A 12,266-nucleotide genomic window follows, 5' to 3' on the forward strand; every position below is an offset into this window, starting at 1 on the left:
TGTACTTTTTCTCCCAAAACTCCCTTGAGGCGAGACAAAGTAAGTCGTTTCCATTTTTTATGAACATATGTAAATATGTATGATACTCGTATCATACGGTTTATCAAATGTAAAACCTATATGATCCGTTTGATCGATTTCGACGGAACAAAAAACAGTTGAAAAAAATATATCATCCATATATTTTTATAGATGCAAAACGAAATCATTTACTGCATTCTAAACTACCCTTATGTATACAAACACACCCACTACAACAGAAAACCAACAAGTTATATTCAAGTATTTACTTGCTAGTCACGTCACACACTAGCTCAATACCTTAAACCGTAAAACTACCTTTTTTTCTTGTTTTCCAAGGAAGGAATAAACCACAGAAATCACAACTTCAATTCAAGGCTTTTGGTTTTTTATGATAAATACAATTTTGATACGATTTCTTTATGAAAACAAACCTGAGGTCGAGCGATGAAACCAATGAGGTCGAACGACGAAAAAAAAATGAGGTTGAGCGAAGAAACAAATGAAGGTCGAGCGCGCGTTGTTACTTGCTTGAGCGTGACGTTGAAAGGGCCGGAAACACGCTGCCCGGTGATTCTTATTTAGCTTTTTGGCGTGATTGCCGGTCAGCTGCTAGATCTGCTGTAGCGGTGACATTGCGGATGTTATGTGTGGAAATGTTGTGGAATTTGTGTGGTGAAATGATGAATGCGGGGTGTCGATGTTGCAGCTCTATGTAGGGTTGTATGCGGGTGTGCACGCCGAAGCTCATTTGGCCACTTGCAAATCTTCCCAGCAGTACCCCTTCTGTTTCTTCAAACAGTAAGCAGGATTACGCATAAAATAGCAGCAAAAAGGCATAAAATGCAAAATTTCCGATATACGAGCAAGAATAAATACAAACATACATATTTACATATGCACTTACCCAAATCATACTTATCAAATACACATACAAACAAACATTCAAATTAATAATATTAATATTAATATTAATATATTGAAGCATATACTCGCTAATCCGCAAGTGCAGAGGCTAATGACCTGCACATTGTTCATTTTCTTTTCTCGCTATATTCTGATCGCGCAAATATAAGTACATATGTATATATATACTATACATACTGTATACATGTGTATATTCGGTATTCCTTTTATACGTGCGAATCATTATCTCCGCGATCAAAGCACTAAATTCAGCAGGTTTTCCACCTCTAGAAAATAACATCAAATCATTCCCGAAATAATCAAAGATATAAGAAAGGAAGACTTATTAGATACTGACTTCCTTAAATTCGAAAAGGCTAGTACAACAAAAACACTTGGGATTCAATGGAATGCGATAACAGATCAATTCTCATATATATTGAGCCAATATCTACAATATCCGCCAATACAAACGACAAATCCTTTCCTCGGTGGCAAAACTTTTCGACCCCGCAGGATACGACAATTCTCTTTTCCTAAAACCTGTACGTTTTAACAAAATGGGTTCAATTTGCTAACAACCTACACATAAATCAGAAATTTTCGATAGTTCATTTACTAACATTAACGCAGAATTACACGGTTTCTGTGATGCCTCTGAAATGGCTTATTGCGCAACGGTCTACATGCACTCAGTATGATAGCAAAATAACTTCACATCTTTTGGTAGCCAAAGCCAAAGTTGCGCGAGACACAAGCCACTAAATGGTGCTCTTCTGTTAGCAAAATTAATTTCAATAGTTCAAACCTATCTCAAATTAAACGATCACCAAATGTATCTCTGGTCAATCTTGGGATATTTTATTTATTGAATCTGCTTTTTCTTAAAGCCTAACAATAAGTTATAAAATCTTAAATCTAATTAAAAACTAGACAGGCTCAAGCAAGTGATTGAGCTGTTTTGGTGATACGTTGCTCCTTAGTACGCTGGCATATCTCTTCTTTTAAGTCGTGTTTGATCGCAGGAATGTACCAAAGCATTAGCCAGAGGGTTTGGGTGATCTCGGAGTTTAGATATATATTTAATTCTGCTGTCTTCTACTTCTTTCTTTACCATAGGGATACCAAGGTCTTTATGGATATTTTCGTTACGCATGTACCATGGTGAACACGTGATTGTTCTAAGCATTTTTGATTGAAACCTTTGTAATATATCAATATTGGTTGCACAGGTCGTACCCCACAGTTGAATGCCATACATCCAAATCGGCTTTATGACCGCATTATACAAAAGCACTTTGTTGTCTAGGCTAAGTTTTGAGTTTTTATTTAAAAGCCAATTTAAATTTGCAGCTCTAATCTTCATACATGTTATTTTACTAGAGATGTGTTTTCTCCACGTGAGCCTTCTATCTAGGTGAATACCAAGATATGTTACTTCGTTCGCTTGGGGTACTAATATATTGTTTATTTTTACTGCCGGGCACATCTTTGGTCTTAGCGAAAATGTAATATGCTTACACTTCTGTTCATTCACGTTTATACGCCAGTTCGCTAGCCACTCTTCGACAGAACTTAAATTCTTCGCTAATATTCGTGATGCTAAAATGTGGCATTTGTTACGGCTCACTATAGCTGTGTCATCCGCAAAAGTTGAAGTTAATATATTATTAGCTGTTGGAAGATCTGCTGTATATATGATGTATAGTGTTGGGCCTAAAACACTGCCCTGGGGTACACCAGCTCTTATCTGTCGTTCATCAGATATGAAATCTCCCACTTTTACCACAAATCGTCTATTTTTTAAATAAGACTCCAATGTTTTATACAGTTCTAAAGGTAGAATTTTTTTAATCTTGTATAAAAGACCTTCGTGCCACACCTTATCAAACGCCTGAGCTACATCTAAAAATATTGCTGAACAGTACTCCCTGTGCTCAAATGCTTTCCTTATCTCGTTAGTAATTCTATTTACTTGCTCTATTGTGCCATGTTTCGCACGAAAACCGAATTGATGCATGGGTATTGTATTATTTTCATGGAGGAAAGGAGTTATCTTTGATAGTAATACTTTTTTCAAATACTTTTGAAAGACAGGGTAGAAGACTGATTGGTCTGTATGAAGACGGCTGTGTTAAGTCTTTCCCAGGTTTATCTATCAAGATAATCTGCGACTTTTTCCATGAAATTGGATAGTATCCGAAACTAAGAATTGCATTGAAGAGCAAAGAGAGCACCTCTACAGCAATAATTGGTAACTCAATTAGCATTTTTGGGGAAATATTATCATATCCCGGCGCCTTTTTTGGATTAAGTTCTTTGATGATACAAATAATTTCAGAAGGTGAGGTCTTAAGAGACTCGATCGACTCTTTAGCTGTGTTGGGTAAGATTGACAGCTTAAAGTTATTCTTTGGCAAATTGGGTTGAAATACCTTTTCTAGGTGATTTGCAAAACAATTAGCCTTTTCCTCGTCACTTCGAGCCCAATTTCCACCCAAGTCTCGTATTGGCATGTTGGAGTCAGTTGGTGGCTTCATGGACTTTTGGGCTTTCCAAAGGGAATTTTGCTTGTTTGAATTTGGACACAGCTTCTTTATATACATTTCGGTGTTCAATTCTTCCTCACGTTTGAGCGCTTTTTTTAATTTACGTACCGCAGCTTTCAATTGAAGCTGAGTGGAGGGGGAGCGATTTATCTGCCATTCACGTCTTGCACGCCTTTTTTCATTTACAAGCATTTCTATTTCTCTATTAGAGATTTTTCTGAAGCCAAGCGGATTACGAGTATATCTTTTGTTTGGTGTTGCTAAGACAGCTGCGCTGGTTATTATATCATTAACTTCTCTTATACTTTCGTCAATATCACTTTCTGTATTTATTTTGTACTCAATATTAATGTGGCTACTGACGTATTTTTTATATTTTAGCCAATTCGTTTTATAAGAAGTTAGACCCACTTTTGGATTAACGAATATGGGTTGTTCAAATAACTTTATTAGTACAGGAGAATGATCAGAAGATAGATCAGTACATGTATCAGCTGTTATGTGCGATTTATCTATATTTTTGATTACAGCAAAATCAATTAAATCTGGTATTTTCTTACGATCACTAGGCCAATATGTCGGCTTACCAGGAGATATTATTTCAAGGTTATTGTGCCTATTTATAACAGTTTGATACAACTGTCGTCCTTTCGGATTAATAAGACGTGAGCCCCAGTACGTGTGTTTTGCGTTGTAATCTCCACCTGCTAAAAATCTTTGACCTAGTGTTCCAAAAAAGTCTTTAAATTCGATTTCTGTAATTTTAAAACGAGGTGGACAGTATATAGCCGTAAGGTTTAGGTCACAACCCCGATTTTTTAGTGATATTGTTGTAGCTTGTAACTGTGGTGTAGCATGAGATTCTAGAGCATAATGGCTTAAACGATTTCTAATCAACACTGCCGTACCACCATGTGCTTTTCCATCCGGATGATTTGTAACATATAGTCTAAATCCCGGTATATTGAAATTATATTTATTTGTTAAATGAGTTTCTGATATAAGCATTACATCTATGTTTTTTTCAGACAGAAATCTAATAATCTCTAATTTATGTTGGTTAACACCGTTAGCATTCCATATACATATATTTAGTAAGCTCATTTTTTACTTAATAAATTTTGCAGCATTTGATTTTGTGATTTTATTAAATCCTGGATCATGTTTTGCATGCTAGACATAAATTGTGTCATACACTGTGTAAGATTTATAATCATAGTTTCAATACCTCCATTTGGAGGATTTTGCGGCAGTTGCATTTGCACAGTGTTGCCTTTCACCACATTAGCATAGCTTCCTTGCATATTATATTGGTAGAAGTAATAGGTTTTGAACTTTTCTCTGAGGTTATTATAATATCATTACGGGGTGTTTGTAACATTTGGTTACGACGTGCTTGAATGCCCTGTGACAACTTCGATTTCAAATCTTTATATACAGGACAACCCCTGTAGTTAGCAGTGTGATTTCCTCCACAATTGCTGCATTTTTTATTTAATTCTTCTTTCTTAAGGGTGCATTTAGAAGTGGGATGTAAATCACCACATACCACACAAACACTGCGTAGAGTGCAGTATGATTTAGTATGCCCATATTCTTGGCAGTTAGTACATTGTACCGGACCGTTTCTTTTATGTGGTTCTTCCACAGTTACTCTACGATGCAGCAAATATTTCAAATTATATATTGGATGTGTTTCATTTTTTTAAGTTGATTTGAGTTCGGCAACAACTCAATTTTAAACATTGGCTGAGGTACTTTGTTTCTATTAAATATATTTACAACTGTTTTAATTCCAAAACCGCATTCTTCCAATGCTTCTTTGACTTCACTAGAGTCTACGGCGGACTCTATACCCTTGATTACAACAACTAGGCCCTTAGAGCTCTTCAGTTGATACGAATAATAATTTTTGTTTTTATTTGACAAAAATTTAACTATTTCCATAAAACTTTTTTCAGTGTACGACTGAATTTTTGTTTCGTCTATATTGCCTTTTTTCAAAGGCACTATATGAAAATTGTTAGTGCCAACAATTTCACTTAATTTCGCAACAAGAGTATTACTGCTACGTTCGCGCAAATATATTGGAGGTGGTTTGGCATTAACGACTGTGGTGGTACCCTTCGCATCGTCGTCTGAACCATTGCTTAGTATGGCAAATCTGTTGCCATTTAAAACTTCCGTTTTAGTTTTATTTGGTGTGCCGCTTTGAAATTTTTTTGGATTGACCGCCGCCTTTGAAGGACTTAATTTCCTTTTTATATTGACGTAGCGGTCAATGCCTGTTTGTACAGACGGGCCTTTTTTATTACGTTCTCACCTTGCGTTGTAATTTTCTTCGCTGCCTGTGCGCTTGCTGGTAGACTGGTTGCTGTCAGTGCATTTGTTGTTGCCCGATTGCTGTGTTCTGCTGCTTCTGCTGACTGCGTTCTTTGCTGCGTTCCCTTTTCTGCTGATCGTCGCGATGACTCATCATCGCCGTTACCCTTTTCATTGCCAGTAGTTGTTATTGTTGTTGGGTCGACAAAGCTGAAGTAGGCATTTAGGGAATGCCTACGGCCTTGCTGGTGAGGCTGCGAAGCACTCATTTTTGTTTTTATTATTATTTTTTTTTTTTGTTTTGTTTTTATCTATTTATTTCGTGCACTATTTGCTTATGTTTATATATAATAATTTGTGAGCACTTATTTTTTGTTGATTGTTTGTTTTTATTTTATTATTATAAATTGGTTACTTTTTTCACAATTTGAATACACGGAGCGAGTTATGGCCAAAATCTCCTCGGAATATCATACCTCGGAAAGTCGGAAAATAGAAAATTTTCATATCACTCCAGAAAAGGATGATATTCTCCACAGATTTTCATCATTTCCTCGAGCACTAAGGGTAGTCGCTTATATGCACAAATTCATTCATAAACTTAAACAAAGGTCGAAAAGAATATCAAACGATTCTTACATACAACTAACATATTCCGACTTGCAACATGCCAAGGTCAGTCTAATCTTGTATACACAAACTCACTATTTCAGCAAAGAGAAATCAAAGTTGCTTGAAAAGTGACCTCTCGAAAAGGAAGTTCACTTCTCGTCTTAAACCCATTCCTGGACGCAAAGGGATTACTACGGGCAAATGGAAGACTAGCCAACTCCAGCCTTAGTTACAACGAACGTCATCCCATCATTATCCCAGAGAAATCCCGTTTTACCTACTTATTTCTAATATATCTCCACCATCTTACACTGCATGGTGAGCATCGCTTGATGCAACAAATGGTCCGACAAGAGTTTTATATACCGCGACTAAAGCCACAAATTAAAAGAACCATTTTCATGTGTAAACAGTGTACTATGAACAAGCACAAGATGCGTACGCAGATCATGGCAGCCCTACCACCTGAACGCTGCAACTATGGTTTACCCTTTACAGTCACTGGGGTTGATTTTGCTGGACCTTTCCAGATAAAGGCCTCAATGCTAAGGTCTTCCTCATTTAGAAAAGGGTATGTGGTTGTCTTTGTATGTTTTACAACAAAGGCAGTACACCTCGAGCTATGTTCGGATCTGACTACTGCGGATTTTCTTGCAGCATTTGCCCGCTTTGTCGGACGATGCGGATTTCCTTTAAAAATTATGAGCGACAATGGAAAAAACTTTGTCAGAGCTCAAAGAGCCACGGAAAGGGAGTTTTTACATTTCATGAAAGAAGTATCCCCCGAAATTGTCAAAAAATTGGCACCCCAAGGGATCGATTGGCAATTCATACCCCCATGTTCTCCACACATGGGCGGACTCTGGGAATCAGCAGTAAAGAGCTTTAAGTCCCATTTAAAGAAAACGGTTGGTAACCATAAATTCAATTATGAGGAGTTTACTACATTACTCGCTCGTTTCGAAGCCGTACTAAACTCTAGACCTATTTCACCACTTTCGCGAGATCCCTCCGACTTCACAGCCTTAACCCCAGGGCATTTTCTAAAAGGAGTACCCATTCTGGCCATATCTGAGCCAGACGTGGAGTCGCTATCCTTATTAAACAGATGGGAGCGAATTAAAATCCTCCATCATGATTTCAGCCGCCGATGGAAGGAATACTACATAAAGGACCTTCACCAGAGATACCGGTGGAAAACTCAAGAAAAGTCACCAAAGCTTGGAGACTGCGTCTTTGTACAAGACGCTTGTCTCCCTCCTACAGAATGGCGACTCGGCCGCATAAAACAACTTCATTACGGTTCCGACGGTCATGTTCGAGTAGTTGATCTCCGCACCCAAGCCGGAATGCTGACCAGACCAGTCAAATTATGCTTTCTACGAACCGCCGAAGAAAAGGAAACGTTAAACCGAAACCGCAATGTTAATCAATCAATAAATCGCTAAAACATATAAACCGCTTACCAAATCGAAACATCCAATAACATGAAACCCCACAAAAGACCTAACATAAATGTCTGATATAAAATGGCATCCTATTCATGCCACATATCGTGGCACAAATGTCCATATTATTGTAAATTTCACAATATATTACTAATATCACCATTTCTCTCACAGAGTAATATGGACGTGGATATGGCATCATCCTCAACGCCAACCATGCGTTTGGCAGTTTCCGCTCCTCGCTCTGAAGCTGCCCTAATATCAGCACCCCGGACCACCACTGTACCGACAGCGCTTCGAACAACGACAGGCTCCACCGCATTACCAGCGGATCTGCAACGAATTCGATGTCCACTATGTCGCCGCCCGCATCGGCTATCGCACTGCGGTATCTTTAAAGGCATATCGCCGATCCAACATCAGCAGGTGGCACAGGCGCATGGGTATTGCCTGAATTGCCTGGCAACTTCCCACGCAACTCAGGAGTGCCCATAACATAATCGTTGCCAAATCTGTGTGCGGGCTCATCATACGCTGTTGCACAGCACTACCAGACGCGACTCCGGGCGACCACCGGCTCCTCGCACCAGCGGTAACATCAGGCGTTCTCAAAGAACTCCTGTGACGGCTTACCGCCGGCGTGGACCCTCTCCAGCAGAATCTCGTCCCTGGCGCCAAAACCGCATTCACCTCATCACGCGAGAGAACATTACACATTAACACACACACACGCACATGCACCAAAACACGATGACATTCTACATTCTAGTTAGAACAAAAGAGAAAGGATCTCGCGCACCTTTGTTCATTACGACGTCGATCGGTATACACCTCCGCTTTACGCAGCATCACAGCATCCCGGTTCCCTTCCGCAATTACCCGCCTATATATATATATATATGAACAATTTACTGCCAAATTAGCAAACAAAAGTAATCTATTCTAATCACTTTCACGACTGATAAATAAAATGCGTATGGATCTAAAATGCACAATACTTTTAACGTTTATTTAAAACATAAATTTATATTTTATAAAGTTAGTTATACATATCGAGGATAAGCGGTGAGATTTCAAATCCAAGAAATAGTTTACCGATGCTGGTGATCGAGATGCCGCGGAGCGAGGTTGAACTGAACGATCGCGTTAGAGGAGCAAGATGTTGACGCGGCGCAGTGTAGAAGCGAAAGTTGCTATGCGGATAGTGTCGAATTGCTTGGTACCAATCATGTTTCCTATCCTGCTGTCTATCCCTTTTGTTTAGTGGGTGTGGTGAGATGTGTTGTAGTCATCAGCTGTGGTGAATTGCGATGTAGCATTAGGATGCGCCAGTTTTACCGGGTATAGGGGGTGGATGCTTAACTCATTTAAACAATATATTATATAATATTTAACGTTTTCTAAAAATTACTGTTTACAAGTTATAATCACTTTTGCTCATTTTGTACATATATATAACATACATATATTTAACCTTTTACTTAAATTTTAAAACATTTTAAAACACATTTGTTATACTATTTTTGAAGTGCATTCCATAGAAAATAAAAGTTTATAACGATTCTTTTGGAATCTAGTGCATTTTTGATTTTGAAAGAAAGTGTGAGTGGCCAAAAAGGTGAGTTAACACATGTATGTATGTATATACATATGTTATACATATGTATAAAGGAAATTCCATTGAGTAGATACATACAATAAATGTATGTATGTACGTATTCGATGCAATTTCCATTGTTTTCGCTTGGAAAATTTGTAACATGCGCACATTTTCAAAGCTGATACATTTTTTGCCACACATAATTCAAATCAATCCAGCAGAAAATTGTTGTTGTTTGCTGTACTCATAGATTTACTCGAAGATTTACTTATAGTTTACCCAAAGTTTCATTTCAATTCAATTTAAATAATCGTCGCAACGCTATGAACTGACGTGATACGATTGCAACCGAAGCCAGCCATACGTTTACACGATCGTGATTGCCGAAGAACAGATTGTTCGTGTTGCATCAGGTCTGTTGACGCTGGCGGCTACACGAATTGATTAACAACCCTGCAAGACGGGTAGCTGTTAGCAAACGTGTAAGCGGCTTGTTATTGTTCACTTTTGCATTCGTTAAAATATTTGTTAATTTTGTTTAGAGAGTGGGAAAAAAGTAACACATAGCTATTTGATGTTCAATGGTTATCTCGCTCTAACCAATGACAAATATCGCATGCTGCCTTGTTCTAACAGAATACAAGCATTTGTTAGCAAATCTCTTCACAGTAAAATGCCTTCCGCATCGTCGGTGCTATCGTCACAGCAGCGGTATGTGCCACTTGCAGGTCACTAAAAACCCCCCCTCTAAGGAACCGTCGCCCACCCTGGGACCGCGTTTGCATTACTTCAGGGTGGCGTTCCATTTTTCTCATTGAGAGATTTACATCTGCGCATCTGCGTCCAGGTCCCGCTTTTTGCTGCGTAGCAAGAGTGCAGCGAATTTCTTGATGATGCCCCAGTTTTCTTCACTTTCCAACATAACGCTGACTAAATTGTCCGCGTTTATTGGGCCAACCAGGTCCTCTACAGCGGTGCGTTCTCCTTGCCAGCGCGCACATTCGAAGAATGTATGTTCAGCGTCGTCTTCTGTCGCGTCGTTATATAGGCATGACGGCTCTTCGACTTTTCCCATTCTGTGGAGGTACTTTTTGAAGTACCCGTGACCAGATAACAGCTGGGTTGTGTAGAAATCTACCTCTCCGAATTTTCGGCCTGTCCATGAGTCTAGATCTTTTATAAGCCTGGCCGTCCACCTGCCGCGACTTTCGGTGTCCCATCTTTGTTGCCATGTTATTAATGTTTCTTTCTTTATTTGTTCTATTGCGCTTTTGTTCTTATCGGATGACTGCTTTAGCTCCCACAGCTTTTTCCTTTCGTGTGCTAGAAGGTCAATTGGGGCATTTCCGCTTATAACTAATATTGCCTCGCCGGACACTGTTCGGTAGGCTGATGCAACTCTGAGGGCTGCTGTGCGGTGCACTCTGGTCGCTACCTTACGCCGGTTTTTCTTTTTAAGTACATCTGCCCATATCTCAGCTCCCTATAATAAAACGCTGATTGTTGTCGACATTAGGAGCTTTCCTTTTTCTTGACTGGGGCCTCCTATGTTAGCCATTAGCCGGCTCAGTTGAGAGGTGATCTTCGCTGCCTTTCCTGCGGCGTGCTGGATTTGTACCCAGAAGGTTAGTCTGGGGTCCAATCTTACGCCTAGGTAGTTAACTGCTTTTTTTGTCCTAAGAATATCCGTAGTCGTATGCATGGTTACTTCGAGAGGTATGTGCTTATTTGTTAGCAGCAGTAGCTCTGTTTTTTCCGTAGTGAGGTGGAGGCTGTGTGAGTCGGGCCATGCTTGGGTCCGTATCATGACCTGGTTCAGCTTTCTTCGCGCTTCTTCTGTGTCCCTTGCTGTGATTACTGCTGCAATGTCGTCGGCGTAGCCTATTAAATACGATTCATCTGGCATTTCTAGTTTTAATATAGCGTCATAGCTAATGTTCCATAAGTCTGGTCCGAGGATGGATCCTTGTGCTGCTCCTGACGTGACCGCTATCTATCGTGATCCCTCTTTAGTTTCGTATAGCAGTTTCCTGTTGCTAAGGTAGCTCCGCACCACGGCCCTGAGGTAGTCGGGTACCTTAAAGCTTTTCTCGAGAGCGTCGATCATATCTACCCATCTAGCGCTGTTGAAGGCGTTTCGGACATCTAGAGTCGCCAGCAACACTATTCTTTTGTATTTATGCCATCTACGTTGTGCGACTTTTACGCTTCCGATGACGCATTTTATTGCTCCTATGGTTGATCTGCCGGGTCTAAAGTGATATTGTCTAGGGGAAAGTCCTCCAGCTTCGTTGATAGCCGCTTCAAGTCTGGGTTTAAGCAGGGTTTCGTACAGCTTTTCCGCTGTGTCAAGCATACATAGAGGGCGGTATGCTGATGGCGAATTGGGGTCTCCTTTTCCCTTACTGATTAGAACCAGCCGTTGCTTTTTCCAGGGTTCAGGGAATATTCCGGCTTCAAGGCAGGCGTTGTACATGTTCAGTAGTACTCCTGGGCGCTCTGCAGAGATTATTTTGAGAATTTCTGATGGGATCCCGTCCGGTCCAGGGGATTTGTTGGCCTTGAGCTTTGCAGTGGCTAGTTGCAGCTACTCAAGGGTAAACCGGGGGATTTGCGTCGGTCTTAGAATGTGTTCTGGGTCCCTAGCCCTTGTTTCGTATGTGGGGAATAGTGCGTTCACAATGTTATCCATTTTGGCAGCGGTTAGATCAGGTGGCTTTGCTCGAGCGCCGAGTTTCTTCATCACTATTTTATACCCGAGTCCCCAGAGGTTTCTATTTATATCCTCGCGTAGTTCCTCCCATTTTT

At 39.9% G+C, this 12,266-nt stretch overlaps 1 pseudogene; it reads left to right on the forward strand.

Moving 5' to 3' along the window:
- Positions 1–8,578, forward strand: part of LOC126764649 (uncharacterized) — a 56,772-nt pseudogene extending 48,194 nt beyond the window's left edge.
- The last annotated feature ends 3,688 nt before the right edge of the window (positions 8,579–12,266 follow it).

The sequence above is a fragment of the Bactrocera neohumeralis genome, unplaced genomic scaffold (genome assembly GCF_024586455.1).
Source record: "Bactrocera neohumeralis isolate Rockhampton unplaced genomic scaffold, APGP_CSIRO_Bneo_wtdbg2-racon-allhic-juicebox.fasta_v2 cluster09, whole genome shotgun sequence".
NCBI lineage: Eukaryota > Metazoa > Arthropoda > Insecta > Diptera > Tephritidae > Bactrocera > Bactrocera neohumeralis.